The 22,307-nt window shown below is 38.2% G+C and overlaps 1 protein-coding gene across 6 annotated transcripts in view; it reads right to left on the reverse strand.

Moving 5' to 3' along the window:
* TENM1 (teneurin transmembrane protein 1) overlaps positions 1–22,307 on the reverse strand; it is a 1,637,812-nt gene that overhangs the window by 582,444 nt on the left and 1,033,061 nt on the right. The window lies entirely within an intron of this gene.

A 22,307-nucleotide genomic window follows, 5' to 3' on the forward strand; every position in this document is an offset into this window, starting at 1 on the left:
GCTGGCAAAATCAAAAGCATGCAACATGCCAGCTTTTTGTCTGCAAAGTGTCTTTCATTTTACTAAGAGGCATACCCCATACCAGGCAATGCTGCAACCTCATCACCCTTTCTTTTGAAACCTAAGGCCATGAGAATATCGACTTGGCATGATGATATGGAACATGGGAGAGAGTAGATTTGACTCATTTGTGGATCCAAACTAGCCTGATGATATACTACAGTGCCAACTGGATTCTCCACCAGGACGGGCAAATGTGAGGACTGAGTTGTGTCTTGGGTTGAGTCCTAGCTAAAGAACAAGACTTTATCATTTTAGCTAGACAAAGACCTGGTAGGAACTTGGAAGCTTGTGGATGAAAATGACAAGAAGAATGTACCCAGATCCAGATGAATGTTACCTCCATCCTTCAGTCTGGGATTGAAATTCTTTGCATGACTAGACTGATCCTAAATAATTCAGTTTTGGGAGGATTCTCTTCTAACAACTTGATTGGGGTTTCAGGAACCACTCTCAGCCTCAGTTTTCCTCATCTGTCAAATGGAGATAACAGTAGTCATAGTGCCTATTACACATGATTCTCCTGAAGATGAAATGTAATCCTATAACTCAAGCAGTGCTTTGCAGATTTTAAAAGTGCTGAATAAATGTCATATAATTATTATTATAATTTCATAGTTGAACAGATGGTTGAGTATCAACACAAATTCATTTAATGTAGTCCTTTGCTTTGCCCCTCTCTAATATACTTATATATAATTTTAGAATGGTAAATTATTGTTTTATTCCCCTTACAAGAATGTAAGAATAGAACAGACTCTTAGGCCTAGAAGGAAATGTGGAGATCCATCTAGTCCATTTAACGTTGAGGAAACTGAGTCCTAGAAAGGGCAAGGCAGTTAATCAAGGCCACATTTAGGACAGACATTGTAAGCTGAAAATCATCTGTAAAATTCATAATGATGAATTTGAAATGCCTTCTGAATACCAAATGAAAATTATATTGTATTCATCAGTCTGAGTCTGAAATATATACAATTTGCATCCATATTCTCATTCTCTGAAAACTAGCAATATGCATACTTAATTTACCAGAATCTCACATCTGATTCTCCAGCCAGGCCTGCCAGCAGAGTTTACTACCTGCTAGAAAAACATGAATTTATTTTAGTTAATTAAAAAAAAGATTATGGGCTACTGATATATATATATATATATATATATATATATATATATACACACACACACACACACACACACACACACACACACATATATATGTATATATGATCCAGCCTGGCACTGGAGATGCAAAGAGAAAAATGACAATCCCCACTCTCCAGAAGTTTCCAGTATAAAAGAACCCTTCCTGCACCACTACCTACCAAGGTCCTCAGGAACCCGAGTTGAGGCACTGTCACTTTAAAGTGCTGAACACATGGCTGACATGGACCATGCTCTGAGATAAGTCCTCCTTTGTTTCCAACTCTAAAGCATCACCATCAAAATGTCCAGCAACTGATGGATGCAGCAGGAACTAGAATCTTCCCTGAATGACACATTTCCAAAAATGAACTGGGTGGTGGTGATGATGCACTGGAGCAAATGCTCAGATTATTCTATTGTGTTCCAACTATGTTTAATTAAGACAAGATTATTAACTCTAATGAGCTGCACTCAGAGTTTCAAGAGAAAACCTAAAACTGATGCTTCTGGGCAACATCCCATGTAGTTCACATTGTAGAAGCAGTCGATGGGGCATGGCCTAATGAAGATGATGAGTCATGGGCCTGATGCTGCTACACAGGCCCACTTAAGGAGAAAGCATTGGAAGTTGCCTATCAGTTTTATGGAGCCTCAGGGCCTGAGAAAGGCCCAATAGTTAAAAGCATATTCTCCAAAAATACAAGCCTGTAGCCATACACCAAATGATAGAGTTGAGGGCAGGCTGAGATAAGGCATTCCAAAGGTAGTCTGTATTCTACTTTTTTTTTTTGCAAGGCAATAGGTTTACATGACTTGCCCAAGATCACACAGTAAGGTAATTATTAAGTGTCTGGGGTCACACTTGAGCTCAGCTCCTCCTGACTCAAGGGCTGGTGCTCTATCTATTGAACCACAGAGCTCCTCCCTGGTCATTATTCTTTTAAAAAAATAATACTAGTACTCCAGATCACATGAAGTTTAAATAAGCAGCACTAAGACATCCTTGGGTCATGGGATCACTCAGAGACAATGGAAGATCAAAGACTGGATTGAATTTCCTTAGAAAGGGTGAGCTCTCTGGAAACACATTGTACACTTTTTGAAAGATTATCTTGGGAATCTACGATTGTGATGGTCAGGATGCCCTTTTCCCTCATATTCAAGGATGAAATAAGCCACTGCCTTCACAAAGTACTGAAAGCATATACTGAGAGAGGACTTGAAAGTCTCCTCAACTCTTTTAAGCTTGGAGGCTGCTAGTCTCGTACTTTAGCATTTACTTGATCACACAATGGACTCTTTGTGGTATTTTCCTGTGAAACACTGTCTGTCTGTCTGTCTGTCTGTCTGTCTCTCTCTCTCTCTCTCTCTCTCTCTCTCTCTCTCTCTCCCTACCTCCCTCCCTCCCTACCTCCCTCTCTCAGAATGCAAGACAATGCAAAATCCAACAACTGTACAAGTTAACTCAATACTTGCCTTCTCACTTTGATTTTTCCTAGAGCATTCATTCTTCAAAATATCTTTGCTCTGAAATGGGGACCTTCTCAGTGCATATTCCCCTCCCATCTCCTAGAGGCATAAGGTTTTGAGTAGCTCACACATTACTCAACTCCTTTTCTCTGTTTCCTCTGAAGCTGTGATTTGAGGAGCCTATGAATGTTGCCACTGGATGTATCACAGGCGTCTCTCAAGAGATGACTTTGAATAGTATGTCATCCCAAGATCTGACTCCTAGAATACTGACTGCTATTCTCACTGTAGGCAGGAATGTTACTATACTATCACATCTCCACTGTTCAACTACTTCTCTAACTTTCCACTACTACAGGACTTTGCATACCTTCACCCTTTCGATTCTCCCAACTTGACCCCCCCCCCTTCCTGAATGCTAAGAAAACAAACCTGGCACTTCTCTGCCTTTAATAATATTTTCATTGATGAGGAGGGTTGGCATTTATGTAACCCTTTGAAGTTTACATGCTTTACGGAGGTTCTCGTTTGAGCTTCTTCATCTGAGAGGTGAGACTTAACATCAAAAAGATGTTAAGGCACTTAACCAGGATCCACAGTTGCTTAGTGTCTGATTCTGACTCTCAGCCTTTCCTCCCATGGGCCACCATGCCCCTAGTGAAGTTAGTTTTTACATGATCTTTCACTGCTGAGTCAATAATCATTACTTTATTGAAATGACCTTGGGTAAGCCTCTCAGTTTCTCATTTCTCACTTTCCTCATTTGTAAAGTGGTAATATTAGTACTTTATCTTACAAAGATATGAGGAAAAAAATGAGAGCACATATGTAAAATGCTTTGGAAACTTTCAATGGCTATAAAATGTCAGCTATCATATTATTATTATTACCATCATATTCCTCTACCAGTTTTAAACCTACTGCAATTATATGTCAATCAGAGTGAAAATCCTTAGATCTTGATCTGACAGTTTGAAAAATCTTTCTCCTATACCAAATGACTTTTCTCTTTCATTCTACCACCTGGTGCATCTATGTAAACCAGGAATGGAGGCAAGAAAGGACCCAGTTTCTTTTCTTGTTTTTTTAAGGTTTTTGCAAGGCAAACGGGGTTAAGTGGCTTGCCCAAGGCCACACAGCTAGGTCATTATTAAGTATCTGAGACCAAATCTGAACTCAGGGACTCCTGACTCCAGGGCCGGTGCTCTATCCCCTGCACCACCTAGCCGCCCCAAGGACCCAGTTTCTATGGTAAGAAAGAACATTTGTGTCTCACTGTTAAGTACTTACAATATGTTTTCTGGGCTATATGGCTATAGTCACAGCTGCTATCTTTTCATTGGTTAATTCTATAAATTGAGTTTAATTCAATGCCTTTTTCAGATCATGAAAAAGAAAAGGTCTGTTTGCTCTAAGTATCTTCATTTATTTAATAAATGAATCAACTTCATTCTCTAGATTTATAATCCTCCTAAAATAGATTGGAAACTGGAAACCCCAAGTTCCATTATTTGAACCTCTCTCCACAGCCATATATTGCTCTATTCTTCCTAATTAATTTTATTGTAGATATTCTTTTATAAACAAAATCTAGGATCTCTGGATCCTGAATGTAAAACTCAAAGTCTTCAGAGAAGGCTTTAGAAAGAACAGCTGAAATGAAAGTGATTAGACATTACCAGAAAAGAAAGGTAATAAGGCTGAGAGTGACAGGCAAGAAAGAAGACTCAAGACTAAGAAAGCCTGGCTAGAGAAAACAAGGGGAACCAAGTCTAAATGAGCATATGCTAAGGAGTTCAACAAATTAGAGACTATCTAGGCAAATTATGTCATTGTGAGGAAGACAAAACTGAGACAACAAGGGGAGGCGGGGATTTTGCCTATAGTTAGTTACATAGGTACAAAATAACAGATCTGAAACTCAATTTCTTTGACTCCACATAAAAGTTCTTTCCTCTGTACCACAATGCCTCTTTAAGTACTTCCTGCAAAAACAGATGTGGGAAAAAATAACTGAGATTCTAGCTTTTACAGAAGGCATTTTTAGGTTTATGATCTCGACTTCTGATAGGATTAAAGAGGGGAGAGAGACACATAGAATCAGAGAGAGTCAGACAGAGAAAGGAGAGAGATTGAGTGATAGAGAGAGAGATGGGGAACGAGAGAGAGAAAGGGAAAGAAACAAGAGAGAAGGAGAGAGAGAGGGATATATGTAAATATGTGTAACTTACTCTTTGCATCCCCCACACTTCCTAACAGAAGAGCACCATTGCAGTTTTTAGTATAACATTTGTTGAATAAAGAAAAAAGTCACATCCCACCCTATAGAATCTAGAGCTGAAGGAGAAAGTTAAAGACCATAAAAGGGCTTAAAAAATCTTTACTGGAGGAAAGAGGAGTATCAGAGAGAAGACAGGATGGTTATCTTTGGTGGATGGGACAATGATAACTGTCTACAGTGATAACACACAGCTGCTCAGTTTTTATTTTGCTTTTGTTTTCTCTGCCAAGGAAAATGACTTTTGCATTGGAAATGCCAGGATAAACATGGTCTAAGAGTTTAAACCAAAGATGAATAAAAAGATAATAAAAGAACCTTTATATGACCTCAACAATTCAAGTGCCTTGGCCCACATGAACAGCACCCTTGAGGCAGTTAAAGAATTGGAATATATGACTGCTAAGCCACTATCAATGATATCTCAAAGATCATAGAGAATGAAAGAAGTATTTCAGGATTGGCCAAAGGGAAACATTGTCCCAGTTTCTAAACAAGGCAGGAAAGCATTCTGTAAACTATAGACTTGTGCTCTTGCTTTCTAAAACAGGCAAAATTCTAGACTCAATCATTAAAGAGATGGTTAATAAACATCTAGAGAAGGCTTTAGCAATATCAGGTCATGCCAGACTAACATTTTCTTTTGGACAGGGTTATCTAACTAAAAGATCAGCAAAAAGCTGCAGTTATAGTTTACTAAAATCTTAGCAAAACATTTGATATTCACATAAAATTCTTGTGGAAAAGATACAGATATTTAACATGTTAAGACAATTAGATGGATCCAGAAATGGTTGAGTGGTCAGATTCAAAGAGCAGCAGTAGTTAGTCACTCAAAGGCAACTTGACAGGTCTCTGCTGAAATGTCCCAGGAATTTGTACTATGTCCTGTGATGTTTAATATTCTTTTTAATGGCTTTTACAAGGAGAAAGTTGATGGCATTTTCAGATTCAAATCTGGAAAGTAGATAGCAAAAATGCTGGCTGAGTCAGGATCCAAAAGGCTCTTGATAGGTTAGGTCACTGGGATGAATCTAATAAGATAAAATTTTCCCAGGATCCATGTACCATATTTTTACAGTCAGATTTTTTTTAAAAAGCCTCATTTTGGAAGAGGCAAAGGTACAGTTATATTGTAGAGTGAAAGTGATCTGGAGTTTTGAGTGGACTACAAGCTCAATATGAGTCAGTATTGAAATGTTGCAGTCAAAAAAAAAGCTGATGCAATCTTGGGCTACTATAAGAAAATCATAGCTTCCAGGAAAAGATCCACTATAAGTTCTCATCAGGCTTTATATGGAATGATGTGCTCATTTCTGGGAGTCCCTGTTTGAGAAGGACTTTGCTAAATTATAGAAAAAGGAGAGGATAGCAACCAGTGTGATGAAAGTCCTTGAGTTCATGTCATATGGGAGCTAGCTGAAGGAACTGGTATGGTTACCCTAGAGAAAACTCTGGGAACATGATAGCTGTCTTTGAGTATATAAATGTTATCAGGCAGAAGAGGGATTTCATTTGTCCTGTTTGGACTCAGAGATAGAACCAAGAGCAAGGGAGGCCAGTTGACCAGAGGCTAATTTAGTCTAAATGTCAGAAAAGCTATTCCTTATAAGGAGAGGTATCTAAAATGCCTTGAAAGGGAGGGTCTCCTTTCATTGGAGCTTTAAGAGCAGGAGCTAGCTGACTATTTGTCAGGTGTGTTGTAGTGGAAACTCCCAGCCAGGTATGAATTGGACTATATGGTAGCTGAACTCTGAAATGTAAAGGGTTAGGAACTAAATATATGATTTCATTAGTGGAGGAAATTCTGATGATGAACATCCTCTTCAAAACTGCCTTCTCTGGAAGTCAGAATCTTAAAAGTTGCTTAGAACACTGAGAGATTAATTGACTCGTCCAGAGTCAATATATCCAGTATGTGTCAGAGATGAGATTTGAACCCAGATCTTCTTGGTTCACAATTTAGCTTTCTAGCCACTAAACAAGGCTGGATTTCTTCCAAGTCTCAAATTATGTGAAACATTTTAGAGTTGCTTGATCTCTTGGCATTCTCTCCTTCATCAAGGATATATAAGAGTTCTCTTGCTATCTCTTTATTCATCTTTGTTTTAACTCCCTCTTAGGCCATGTTTGTTCTGGCATTTCCAATGCAAAAGGGGAAAGAGGGACCATAATTTATACTAGATTGCTTAATTCACAGTAGCCCAATGGAAAATGTGAAATAAGAGAAAAAGGAATGAACATTTGCTCTCTTAGAACGATCCATTATTTGACCCTTCCCAAGCATCATGAACAAATCAAATTCATTATAAGAGACTATGACACAGCAAACAAATATTTCATAGGAATATATTTTGGACTGGGTTCACTTTCCAAACAGCTTTGATAAAAATCCTATTTAATTAAACTAATTTTTCAGCACCATGAATCTTATTAGGCCTAGTCATTTGTATTTACCCCAAAGGACTTTGTTTCTTGCTCTGGAGAATCAACAAATCCTAGCTTCAAAGTAAGACAGAACCAGCAGTTGCATCCCATAGAGCCTAATTTGGACTTGTACATATTTTTGCTCAGAGCTAGCTAGTATGGTCCTAACAGAATCACTAGCTTTGGTTTTGGTATGGGAAGATCTCAGAGGCCCCAAAGGGTACCAGTCTCCCATATTTCTCCCCCTCTAACTTGTGTTCTGGTTACCCTAGGACCCCTTTCCCAAGAGTTTTATTTAAAGGCCTTTACCTGAGATCCCTTTCCAGCTATCTGTGATCTCTCCATTTCTCTCCAAGAAATACTAATTTTTATCTGTGGTCATACACTATTCCCCTTCAGTAGAATGTCAGCTCTCTGAGGGCAGAGACTACTTCATTTTTGTTTACACATATCCACCCCCTGGTACAGGGTCTGATATACAGTAAGGGTTTAATAAATGCTTGTTAAATGGAATTAAGGAGAAGGAAAGGTACAAATAGAAACAATTCTACAGTGAGTGGAATTGATGTTTGCATTTCTAAAATAGATTTTACTTCTATATGCTATCTAATAGGCTGCTCTTCTTTCTCTTAGAAGAGAAGAGGTTCAGGGAATATTTCTCTATTCTGCAATTTATCAGGAAGAGTTGAAACCAAGAAGAAAACAGATTTAATGAAGCAAAAGGGAATCCTGACTTGTATGTAGAGTTTGAGGGCATTCCTTGTCCCTGTGATACTTAGTATTTTTACTAGTGACCTGTATGAAATTGTACATTGTAGGTTTATCCTGGGTGCAAATGATATAATACTTGGTGGCCTATGTAGCAGGTTTGTGATTTTTTTTCCTTGGAACATTTGTTTTCTTCCTCCTCTTGGCCTTATGGACTGAAGTATATGCCTAGGATGTTATTTTTTTTTTGCAAGACAATAGGGTTAAGTGACTTGCCCAAGGCCACATAGCTAAGTAACTATTAAGTGTCTGAGGCTACATTTGGACTCAGGGACTCCTGATTCCACTGGACCACCTAGCCACTCCTTTGATGATATCATTATTTCTCCCTTGGTTAATTCTTATGCAAATATATTTCTTGAGTATTTGCTTATCTCCTTTCTGGATTCCACCACAGGAGTGTATCTTCACAGAATCACCAAATCTAAGGGCTTCAAGGAATATCTCAAAGACAGATGGAACTGTATGGAATAATATCCTCAACTGAGAGCAGATAGGAATCCAAAGGGGACCTATGCTACCATCTGATATCAATTCAATGTCTCTGAGAGTTGTCTAGAGGACAGAGAGAGATTAAGTGACTTGTTTCAGATCACATAATCAGTATATATAAGAATGAAGATTTGAACTCAGGGATCCTGAGATTCCCATCAAATATTTTCATTAAAAACACCAAGAACTCTGTTGTCTAAAATTTTTTATCTCTTCAGCATATAATGAAAGTCATCTCCCTCTCTGTTTCTTTCTTCTGTTCCTTTTCAATAAATTATAGCCTTCCAGTGCCTTGTTGTAGCATATATCCAACGCAACCAAACCCTTAATGATATTTGTAACTGCTAACACTAAGGTCTTGTCCACATGAATGATGCTGATCTAGTTCTGTGCCTCCCATCATTTCCCACCCACCTGAGAGGCATCACCTCTAATCATAATCTCTACAGATGGATAGTGCTAATGGGTTTGACCCAAATTTGATGAACTAACTTTTTCTAGAGCTGCTTGGCAACCATGTAGTAAAATCAGCCTTGATTTTGTTGTCTAGCTTCCTTCCCTCTTCAGTCTGAGGTGCCCAATAAATATTAAATAACAATAATACTAGAGGAGAGAAGTTATCTTATTAAATAAATCAAAGATATGTTAACCTGTCTTAAATTGAAAGAATTTAGTGAAAGATACCTTAGGTTTTAGGCTTAGCTTTCTTATATTCATTCATAACCAACTATAAAAAATGGAAAAGAACTGGTAATTCATAAGGATGAATTATGAGTATTGTTTGATTAAAATTTGTATTTTTTTCCAGAGATAGTCAATTATTTATCTGATCAACAATATCCACATGCTATAAAAACCTTTCTCTTTATGTCCTTGTCCATAAGGTCGACCCATAAGCTATCCATGCAAGAGGCAGCATGAATTAGCAGATAGGAAAAACCAGCCTTGGAGTTAGGAAGTTCAAGCCTAATCTCTGACACATACTGGCTATGTGACCTTGGGAAAGGTACTTAACCTCTAAGTTACAGAGAAAGAGGAGGCAACTTTCTAAGGCTCTAATTTGCAGAGAAGGTACTGATTTGCACTGGGAGTTTGTTTAGCTGTGAGATACTTATATCAGTGAAATTCTGGGTCTAGTGTCTATTTGTGAACTTCTCCATGCTAATGGAGGAGAGGAGTATGGTGAAAGAAAAACTAGAATTTATTAAAACTTCATTATTCTTGGGGCTTTCTAATATTCTATATGATTTCCGTCCCTTCAGGTTTATAATCTTTCTTCTACTGTTTAATTATTTTTAAAATTAATCCAGATTCCTTGAGCTCACAGAATCTAACTACCAGGAAAAACGAAGAGAACTAGAAGCTCTTTGACCTTAGACTTCATTGAGTTCAGTCCTCAAATGTCAATTCAGATGGGTGCCACCTGGGGATTAGAAATCCTATAGTCTATCTACCAAAAAGATAATAAACATGCTAAAAATCAAACGTTAACTACAGAAAACAGAGTTTCCTGCAGAAAGAATGGAAAGAGTAGAGAGCCTCTAGACAACAATTTAATTACATCCAGTGCGAAGAACAAGCTCTAAGTGGCACTGTGTGCCGAGACTTCCAAAAATCACACAATATTGAGTTTGTTATTTATTTATTCATAGTATATCCAGTGGAATTATTACTCCTTAAAAAGGTTATCTGTGAATGAATAGGTTGAACAAGAGAACTTTCTCTTCCAATACCTCTGCAGGCCTTTTTCCATGTGTACCTTTTTCTACATGTGCTTTTGTCTACCAATGTCTCCGTACTAATCAATATGTGTGTGTGTGTGTGTGTGTGTGAGTGTGAGAGACTGTGTCTATCTCTCTCTTGCCTCATACCTTCTTTTCATCCCCAACTTGTGTTCTTTTTTCTAGTAATATGTCTCTTGTCCTTTGGGCATTCCTTTCCCTTCTTGGACTGCCCTCCTATTACTCAGCCTTTCTTTTTGCTAGTTCTGTCACATATCTATATAGACTATTCTAGAAGGGGAACCCTCCAATTTTCACTAGCTGCTGAATATGATGCACCAATGAGGTACCATGGTTCCTGCACTCTTTAAGCCTTGGTCATAGAGAGCCTATAAAAGCAAAAACTCAAAAAAACTGTATAATTTTGCCCAAGAGAAGGTTAACAGGTATGCTTAGAGGAAGCTGGTGGTACATTGGATAAAGTACTGGACTTGAAGTCAGGGAGACCTGAGTTCAAATCCAGTATCACATTCTTCCTAGTTTCTCCAACTGTAAAATGGGGAGGAGCAAATGAGATAGTAATTGTAAAAGTGCTTAGTATCATTCCTGGCTATAGAAATGTTTATTCCCTTCCCTTTCTCTCAGCACATGGACAATGAAATTCTTAGAATTCAGGGCTGAACACACCAATCCAGTGTAAGCTGAACTACTAAGCATATGAAGTATGAAATCAAATGTTAATTCAGCAAAGAATATAGTTATCTACAAGAATAACTTCTATATTATGAAAATAGAATCCTTAACAATCCTAAAAGTATAAGGCACAGAACTATTCCAGCAAAGGACATAAGAATGGATTAATACCTCCCCTAGTAGGTATTAGAACATAAGTGGACATTCAATCCCTTGAATTTACAAACTTGGGGGGGGTAGAGAGAAGAGAGAGAGAGAGAGAAGAGAGAGAGAGAGAGAGGAAGAGAAGAGAAGAGAAGAGAAGAGAAGAGAGGAAGAGAGAGAGAGAGAGAGAGAGAGAGAGAGAGAGAGAGAGAGAGAGAGTCCAGTGAGGATGGAGTATGCATGAAATCTACTCCATTGGTACCTGTATGGGAGTATTTCTTCCACTGAGTTGTGATATCTGCATGTCCTTTTATCTCATATATGAGAGGAATATTAATGGAAATTCTTCCAGTAGTGTAGACTTTTTGGTTCTCATATTAAGAACCTCCCTGAAATTAAGTTAATGTTTATTCACAGACTATGGATTACTGCCACGTTGCCACTCCCATTGCAGAAACTGTAAGCTTATTTTGTGTATTCAGCTGTTTTATGGGTCTTCATGAGCAAAACATTGAACCTTCTAGCAGCCAGCATTTTAATACTAAATGTTTCCGTGCAAAGATTGCTTTAAACAGTCGGCCGGAATAGTTGCTGATCAGGCCTTGAAGACTTTCCAACTTGAGAGAAGCTAATAAAAACTTTCCTTGGAAAGCTCAAGAGTCACCTCCATATGACCATGAAGTATCTTTACTGCTAGAAAAATAAATCAGAGTAGGCATAGTACTAACAGAAGATAAAAAAACCATCTTTCAAACTAAATATTATTATTATTATTATTACAGAGTCAGTATATGTGTTTATGAGCAACTAGGTGGTACATAGGCCTGGAATTAGGTCTGGAATTTGAAAGACCTAAGTTCTAATTTGGGACTTAGACGTTTCCTATCTGTATGGCCTTGAGTGAGTTACTCAGTTTTCTCATCTGTCAAGTGGACTGGAGAAGAAAAATGGCAAACCACACCTATATCTTTGCTAAGAGAACAAAGGAGGTCATGAAGCCTCAAAACATGACTAAAAAAATAATTCAACAGCAATCACAAACATATGTATTTATAAACTTTAAAGGGAGACAGAAAATCAACACAATAGAGTTCATGGCACAAGAAGACTTGTGTTCAAGTCTCAACTCTGTCACTTTGCAACCTAATATGCTGACCAGGGCATTTATCTTCTCAAATCTTCATTTCTGTATGAATAAAATCAGTGAGTAAATGTTGATTGAATCAATTAGGTCATAAGACCTGACTTCCAAAAACTGTCAAAGTGCTCTGCTTAGAGGTTATAAACTCTACCATACATTCATTTCCTTTTGATTTTGATCACTATATTTCGATATAATTGTTTTCCTTTGCAATCAGATGTTAAATTTGAGGCATTTTAAAACTTGGCTCTGAGAAGGTAGCCTTGTATCACATTCTGAAATCTTAACCAAATGAGCACACTTCTCAATCAATCACAGGATTTGGATTGTGTGGGAAAGCCTTTATTTAATTTATATATACTTGAAAGCTATTAGATGAATTAGAATAATGATGGCCAGTGAGTGTATTAAGACAGATTGAGGAAACATGGTAACACCTGGAATACTAGTTTTGAGGTACCAGTGTCTGACAATTTTAGCCAAACCCCAAGAAAGGAATCACTTGGTGGAGGGAAGAGAGGAAAAGAACCCATAGCTTGGCTTCCAATCTTGCTTTTCTTCCACCCCCTGAGCAAAACAGAATTTTGTGAACTTTGGAATATCAAGGTTTGGATTGTTCATTGGCTTACCAGCAGCAACCTAAGGAAAGCATATAATGGTGGTATTATTTGTATTGAGATCCAAGGATAGAATGGATGGGATAAGAGGAGACAAATTCAAGAGTCTACTGGGGATCCAGGAGAAAAGCAACATTAAATCTAAAGGGAATATATTCAGGATTCTAGCAAAATGACTTTCAGGAACTGTTAAGGGACCCCTTTGCTCTGTGTGCTCCTGAAGCTTGAGCTTACTTTTTTCCAAATTTGTAATTATTGGTAAGAAAATATGGCAGTCTGGGCAGTTGCTTTGTATTTGTATTAACTATACCACCACAGTAAATACTCATTTGAAAAAGTTAATTAAATAAGGGTGGTAATCAATATGAACTAATCATGGAGAAAGCTCCCTGGTGGGGCGATCATGAACCAGTACATTTAGAGAACCAGCCTCAGCCTGTCAGGGTTAACCCTAGAGCTCTGGAGGGAGGAGGACATGTAGTCTTTCTCTAGGGACCTGATCTGCCAGTGGTGATGGGGATAAAGAGAGTGAGCCCAGAGCTTATATATATGCTATATAGGGATAATAATACTTGGACTCCCATCCTCCAGGGCTTCGTAAACTTTGAAGGGCTACAGAAAATGTGAGCTGCTGTTAGGAATGCCATAACTGGAACACTACTAACAAGAAAAGTTGAGCAAAATGGTTCTCTTATAGGCAGATCTGTCATCATTCATTCTGCTTGCTCAAGTGAGTTTGTGAATTTCCTTAAAGTCAGCCAAAGTTATAATAGAAACATCACCAATAATTTTTCATACAGTAGGATGACAGTGAATTTTGAACATTTTCTGAATGTCGCCCTCCTTGAAACACTGGATATGATAATGTACATTTTTTTCTGCTTCTAAAAGTATTGGGGGACTATTTATAGGGAGGATTCTTTCCTAATAAGTAGATTTAATAGTGCTGAGAAATGCATACAATCTTTAGAAAACTCAAAACTCTAATCCTGAAGCCTGGTGATGACCTAACAGGTACCTCATCTTCCAAATTCTTTAATCCATATTAACTTTAGCCCAGTTTTTGGCAAGCATTTTCTAGACCCAGACTATATTTTAGTGACATAGAAACCCAATTTAAGGAGGTCGCCCTATGTTAGCAACCATCTCACAGATGTAGTTCAATTCTGAGCAGTCTAAAGGAAAACATATGTCTAACACAGTACTGCTAAAAATAGATGTTCCAGTCCAAAGTCCAATTTTATATTCTGGATTTCAGGATTAGAATCTAACAGCCGCTTACCAACAAATTCAACATTAAACCAGAAGGGGATTTGCTGAGTCCATTACAGCTGAAAGACAAATAACTGAAAAATACACTTTGATCCTCCTAGAATAAGGCAACTGCATTTCCAAATAAACTGTTAACCCTAGATTTTATTCAATGTGAAATGATCCTTCTTTCAAGATCCTTCTTCTTGGTAGGAAATGCATTCCCACTCAAAGAACCCTCCCAAATATACAGCACAGTAATTCATTCAATTTTTCTTCGTGTCGTAAATTGTACAAGGTGCTTTAATGGATCCAAAAGACATAATTCCTTCACTTACTTAAAAAATAGCTACTGAGCACACAGAATAGTCAAGGCCCTGCTCTAGGTAGTACTGGGGAAACTAAGATAAAAAAATCAGTTCCTGGCCTCAAAGAGACTATTCTTTAAGAAACATGTCTTATCATATATGAATTCAACTCAATTCAAATCAATAATCACTAACCATGTGTTAGAAATTATTTTATACTGCTGATACTAAAATCCACATAGCAAAAATTCTTCTCAACAAGAATGAGAGCAGTCAGAAAAGTGAGATCCAGCGTGACTTAAGATCACAGTTTTCAGGGATAGCTTTAAGGAACTAGAGATGTTTGGCATGGAAAAGAGGTAGCTTGGTGGCAAGTAGATAGAGGGGAGGGATGTAAAAGCTATCTTCATGTGTTTGAGAGGCTGCCATGTAGATAAACATTTAGAGCTGGTTTGGCCTTCAGAGATAATCTGCTCTATAACCACCTCATTTTATAGCTAAGAAGACTGGGGTCTAGGAAGGTTAAGTGATTTGGCCAAAGTAATACTGGTAATATGTGGCAGCACCAGGATTTGAGCTTGGGTACTTTGACTCCAAATCTATCGTCCTTTCCATTGAAACACATTCTGATTGGCTCCAGAGTGCCAAACAGGAGTGATGGAATGATGTTGAAGACAACTTTGTATACAGAAAACTAGAATAAAACTAAACCTTTCTCACCATTAAAGCTATCTCAAAATGAAATGGGCTCCCTCATGGGGCAAATTACCTCTCTATAGACATTTTCAAGTGAAAACTGGATGACTCAGGATTGAGGGAATGTATAAAGGCGATTACTGGTTAGGTGTGAGTTGGACTAAATGGTTCATGGGCTAACTTCCAACTAAATTTCTATGAGTCTTTTTTTTTTTGCAAGGTAATGGGCTTAAGTAGCTTGCCCAAGGCCACACAGCTAAGTAATTATTAAGTGTCTGAGGCCGGATTTGAATTCAGATACTCCTGACTCCTGGGCCGGTGTTCTATCAACTGTACCACCTAGCCTCCCCCTAGTTTCTATGATTCTTAATCAAGGATCTGACACCTAAGTGGAAGAAATAGTCTTTATATAAATAATTGTGAACCAAAAGATAGCAAGAAAAGTATAAAAGAAAAATTCTGAGACACGTAGAGAGAGATTTTTTTAGGCTGGAGGAGATAGAGGGTCTTCATAGAAGAGGCAACATCTGAACTGGGCCTTGAAAGAAGAGAGGGGCTGTACGAGATTTTTTGTGGGAAGAGATAGGGAGGAGTTGTACCAAGTATGAGACAGTTTAAGCAAAGATCCAAAGATGAGGGAGAGGGAAGGATAAAGGTGAATAGTACAGTTTGAATAAATTATAGTATCTAAAAGGAAGCATTACCAAAGGTTGGAAAGGGTAACTGGAGCTGGCCTGTTCTGAGCAAAAGGGAGCCATTGAAAGGGCAACTTGAAAATAGATAGTAACTAAAAAAGTGCTCTGTGATGTGGTGCAGACTCTAAGAAATATACGAATTAGAGAAGGAATATTTATCTAGTGTAAGCTAGAGATATAGGGTAAAGTTTCAAAGAAGAGATGAGAACTGAGTTTTGCCTGAAAAGGTTAATGATGATGAGGGGGTGGGGGTGGAATGGAGCATATTCTAGGGTGAACAGCATGATTATCCAATGAAAAGAGGCAGAATGATCATTATAAGTATGGGGGTCAACAGGGGTACAAGTTTGAGTAGTGCAGAGAAAATATACAATAAGAAGCATGATGGGGAATGTAGGAAGGCAAATTTGTCCAGGTAATATAAGGCCAGATTATCAAGAACCCTGAATGTCAAAATGAAAATTTGGATTTGATCCAATAGCAATTAAAAGTATATACCAGATTTCCTCCCAGACACTGCTTTTAAGTTTAATAGGTAGTCATATTTGTCCAGGGACCTGAGATATTGTTAATTTAAAATCCTCAAGGAGAATGAGTTGAATAATCGCACATAAAATTGGAAGTGAAATTAATTAAAGTAAGAGACATTTAATTTTACATTGGGTCACTAGATGTACAACTATGAAAATGGGATCCAACCAGCAGCAAATAAAATGGATCACAACCTAGATTAAGGAAAGATCTCAAAATTTCATTTAATAGTCATGCATCAATTGGTTGACAACCAGAGGGAAAAGGAAACAGTTTCGATTTGGCCATTCCATCACTTCACATAATGAGGGATCTCAAAGCAAATCATTTTCCTACAGGGATAAAAGGTGCTCTTTCCTACGCTTTACCATTATCAATGTACTCTCAAAAAAGATGCCAATGAATGGGACAAACTCAGTCAATGCCACATTGACCATGCTTCTCACACTTTCCATTCTCAGTTGCTCAGATACATGTAAAATTGCTCTCTAACATGTAAAAGAATACTACTAGATGCCAAAAGATTTCACAAAAGGGACCTAGATCTCAATTGGACTGTCAATTGAAACTCCAGATATGTAGCCAGCTAAGTGGTGCAGTGCATAGAGCAGTGGTCCTGGAGTTCAGGAGGACTTGGGTTCAAATCCAGCCTCAGACACAAATAATTACCTAGCCAAGTGATCATGGGCAAGTCACTTAACCTCAATGCCTAGCAAAAACCAAGGGAAAAAAAGAAAAAGATACTCTAGATATGATTGCTTCTCTTTTCTCATTTTCTACTTGGGTATAAATTTCTTGCTACTGTGAATCTCCTCAAAAAGTCTCCATCTAGGGGCAGCTAGGTGATGCAGTGGATAGAGCACTGGCCCTGGAGTCAGGAGGACCTGAGTTCAAGTTCTGCCTCAGACACTTAATAATTACCTAGCTACCTAGTCATGTGACCTTGGGCAAGCCACTTAATCCCATGGCCTTGCAAAAAAAAACCCTAAAAAAATAGTCTCCATCTCCTAAACCATCCTAAGCCTTGAGTACACAGGTCCAAAAAGTGATCCATGGGTATATTCATTAACAGTCCTGATTATCCATTCTCATTTATATTTATATCCTACCCCCCCTTCCCCTCCCTCCTCTCCCCAATAATCATTTTATTGCTGCACTGCACTTTCATGGTGTGGGAGCTAATTTCAAGAGAAGAGAGGAGATTATATTTGAGGTTAGTATTGAGTTTTCCACCAGTTTCTCCAAAGTGTCTGCAGATATACTGAGAGTTCTTGAGAAAGCAAAGGCTTTTTTTTATCCAGGAGATTAAAACAGATTCAAACTTTGAAAGGAAAGATGAGTAAATAGAATTTGATGAATTGGATATTAAGTCATAGAGAGGTGGTGAGAAAGAGAGACATTTCAGAAAGAGATGTGAGAAAGGAGATGGAATGCCCCACGTAGGACAGCAAATAGGCCAATTTAGCTGGACCATAATGTGTATGGACAGGAGTAATAGCTAACACAAGAATGCAACATGGGCCCAAGTTGATAACAGAGATGTTTATATTTGCTCCTAGAAATAATATTAGTTCCCAGAAGCATTGTAGCATATTGATCATGAAAGGGGATAGGATGGGGTGGAGGGAACAAAACCATGAGACCTGAATTTTAAGAATACATTTTGACCTCTTTGTGGAGGCCAGATTAGAGAGAGAAGAGACTTGAGACAGGGAAATCAATTAGGATTACGTGGCAAGAGTACAGGCAAATGGTGATGAGGCCCTGAATTAGGGTGGTAGCAGAAATAACAACATTTGACAACAGATTGGTTATGTGGGGAAAGAGCAAGTAAAAAATCAAAGATGCCCCCAAGGTGGTGAACCTGGGTGACGAGAAGGATGGTGCCTCCTGATAGTAATGGGAAAGTTAAGAGGAGGAATGGGTTGGAGGCAGGGAGGGGAGATAAAAGATTCTGTTCTGGATATGTTAAGCCTGAGATTCTAAAGGGCAGATAGGTAATTCTAAGAGTCAAATCTAGAGACCCAATCCAGATATATGTAAATAAAAAACTATACCAATATCTTTTACATATACATATATACATACATATATATCATATATGAGATATCATACATAATATATATGGGAGAGAGAGAGAGAGAGAGAGCGCGAGCGCATGATTTCCTCATTTTCAATGACTTTTAATGACAAATCTCAAAGAAAATTTTGGAGAAAGGGTTTTGGCCCTAGTCACAGAATATATATGGTAGGCACGCAGCACAGTGAGAACACTTGCCTGACCGAAACGAGTAAAGATGGACTATGAGAGAAAGAGAGTCTAGCCTAGGTTTTCTTTGATCACATTTGAAAGCCCAAGATCCAGTTACAGCAAAGTTACCCACTTCTAGTCTAGACAGAAGTATCTGGGAGCCATGTTCAGCTAGGGACTGATGAGGGTCAAGGTTGGGAACACTGGACTGAGGAACTAAGAGTTATGTTTAGACCCGTATCCCCAAAGTTGTGATTTGAGCGTGGTAGGGGATGGAGGGAGATGTTGAAATATGGCAAAGTGTCTGATTGAAGTCTTTCACAAAAGCAAGTTTAATTATCGTTGTTACAGTATTTTTCCCTGCTCCTTAAGCCAGATCCCTTTTAGGGAACTCTTTTACAAGAACTGAATGACCCCTTTAGCAATTCTACTATCCCTCAAAACTGAGCTGACCTTTGGAAACAGAATTCACCCTAAACAGAGGCTTGCCTTTCCCTACCACCCTCAATCACAAATGTGGTAATAAAATAATTTGATAATTGTTTTACACGTAAAATATAAGCTCAAATCTTGTTTATTTTGTAATGAAAGGAAATGACTGCTTACCCTCCAGAGTAGCACATTTGTAAGATTTGAGATACTAATGAATCCATCCCATAAAGAGATGCAACTTTAAACATTCAACATGTGCTGACAGTGACGAAGCTACAAGTAAACTAAAAGACAATGCTTGTCTTTGAGATGTTTTAATCATTAAAATTAATAACCTTAAAGCAAGGAAATGCCCAAAGTTAGCATTTTTAAAATTAAAAGCTACAAACTGCTTTTCTTTTTAAGTATATATTTGATCTTAGTAACTGTAGTCAAGAAAGCTGCCCTATTTATCTTTGCTTCCTTCTGGCCTTCCTTCTGTTTTCCTCTGAATAAAAAACAAATATGCCTCAATGACCTTCTTTTCTTTCTTTTTTTATTGGTTGCTATCCCATTCCTAGCTCCACCTTGTTTCTTCACCCACCTCATCCTCCACTTAAAAAGGAAAAAGAAATACAAAGCTCTTGTAATAATTACAGAAGAAGAACCTAGTGAAATGTGAAGGGTCACATTATAAATTGGCTAGGTGAGTGAACTCTGGGCTCCTGAAATCAGGTGCAAAATGTTTATTGAAGCCAAGGTGCAAAGTACAATCAAAGGAGAAAGACCAATATGAAGGTAGGAACACTATTTCAGGCATTATCTTTGTGAGCTGTAGTCATTATCACTAGGCAGAAAGGCTATGCAAATTTGGGGATGGAAAGTACTAATTTCTGGGAGGATCTCCCTCTTCCCAAGAGATGCAAAGTGGACATGTTCTTCTCATATCAACCAATATAGAACAAAGAGAGCACATCCAGAACAATGCATGTGACTGCATTTACACAAAAATGCAAATGAAAAGAAGAATGAATCATTTTAATATTCTGATTAATTGCAGAGAAAGTAGACCTTCAACTCCACCCTCAAGTGGAGTAGCAGTAGACCATAAGTGGGAATAGAGCCTATGCTGTTTGACTTGGCCAATGAGTTCATTTGTGTTGCTTGACTTCGCACATTCCTCACAAAAGAGAATTCTATTTGGAGCAGGGACAGACAGTGATTTTAAAAAAATATATCAAAGAACTTCACTAGAACATCTCTTACAAAAAATTTTTGCTCCATAGCTATCTAAATGAAACCAATGGGCTAACTGTAGCTGGTGGCTAAACCAGATTTCACAGGTCTCTTCTTTGAAACAAACAAAAAAATTTCCCCACTACTGCTCTAGTGGGACTGCTTCCTTTCTGAAAGTGGGGAGGGTGGAAGGAGTTTCTCTTTTCAGAAGATGAGGCTTCCTGTTGGGGCAGTATGACTTCCCCAAGGTTTCTAATCACAACTAGAGATTGACTCCAAAGGAATTCTATTCACTATAATGCCTGCTTTTCTTTCCTCTGTTTCAATTCAAATGAATGATCTGATTAAATCCCAGGGAGTATTTTGTTCATAACCTGCTTGCCAAGGGCCTATTTGTGCTGGAAGGGCCCCAAGAGACCTTTGCAGACTTCTTTCTCTTCAGCTTTTTTGCTCCATTTGGGGGGATTGCATATGGGGAGAATGATTGCCTCCCCCACCTCCCCCCCACCAGAGCTCAGTTCAAAATTTCTAATTCTATGAGGAGAACAAGTAGGAGAGTAGACAAAAATGACCTGCTTTCAAGTCCCTGCTCTGTCACTTCAAGATAAATGAAGGAAGGAAACAATATTTATTAAGCACCTACTGTGTGAAATGTTTAACAAATATTATTTCATGTGATTCTCACAACACCTCTGGGACACAGGTGGTATTATTATCTCCATTTTACATTAAAAAAAAAAACCTGAGAGACAAAGAGGTTGAGGGACTTGCCCATTATGATATTTGTCCTTTGCTTTCCAAGAAGACCATGACATTAGGGAGATGATGGCCTGACATGTACATAAATTGGATTTGAATGGCGGGGGTAGGGGGGTGGACTGTGTTTAGTCCCCAGTCTCACTTTCTCTTCTACAGCTATCTGGGTTCAGTGGCCAGATATAAATTAGGACAGAAGATGGCTCTATATGTGAGGCAATCACAGTCAAGTGACTTGCCCAGGATCACATAACTAGACTTCTTGATGTTAGTGATCTCTCCATCTTGAAATTCCTTTGTCTTATTTTGTAAAATATATTTACTTCCATGGATGTTGTAATCTGCAACAGAACATGAGCCTCTTGAAGGCAAGGACTGTTTCTTTTGCTTCTTTTGTATGTTCACCTAGAACAGTACCTTACCCGATAAAAATTTGTTTCATTGAAGAGAACCCCATTTTCCTGAAGAAGCTCAGAATCCAATGGAGGATCAAGGAATACATATCAGTAGTCCTTGTTAAAGACCCATTGAGTCTTTGAGATAATCTTTGCAAAGCAACTTTAGAGAAGGGAGAACTATCTAGGGCCTATTAGACTGGATATGATTGGGAAAAGTCAGCGGAATGTTCAAGAGAGGAAATCAAATATCAGCAGGGAAAAGATTGTGAACAAAGGGATGTGTGTGTGTGTGTGTGTGTGTGTGTAAAATGAAGGTTCCAATGAAGGGAACAGTTTAAGAGACACATAGAGACCACAGTGTGAAAGGCTTTGAATGCAAGCCTAAGCAAGTTCCAGATCCAAATGCTATTTTTTTAAATCATTCATTCATTCATTTGTTTATTTATTTATTTAGATTTTTCAAGGCAATGGGGTTAAGTGGCTTGTCCAAGTCCACAGGGCTAGGCAATTATAAGGCGTCTGAGGTCGGATTTGAACCCAGGTACTCCTGACTCCAAGGCCAGTGCTCTATCCACTGCGCCACCTAGCCACCCCTCAAATGCTCTCTATGAATGAATCAACTATTAAGTGCCTCTTCTCATTACCCAGGCAGAGTTACTAACTTCTATTCAGGGAAGACAGGGACTTGTGTCAGAGAGGAGAGTAAGTCTATCTAACCTGATTATACTTTCTAAGGATATGACATTTTCCTCATAGTTCCAGTTCAGGTCATAAGACAAAGTACTCCTATCTGATATGAATTCCAGAAATGTTTGAA

Source organism: Macrotis lagotis, chromosome X, assembly GCF_037893015.1.
Source record: "Macrotis lagotis isolate mMagLag1 chromosome X, bilby.v1.9.chrom.fasta, whole genome shotgun sequence".
Classification (NCBI taxonomy): domain Eukaryota; kingdom Metazoa; phylum Chordata; class Mammalia; order Peramelemorphia; family Peramelidae; genus Macrotis; species Macrotis lagotis.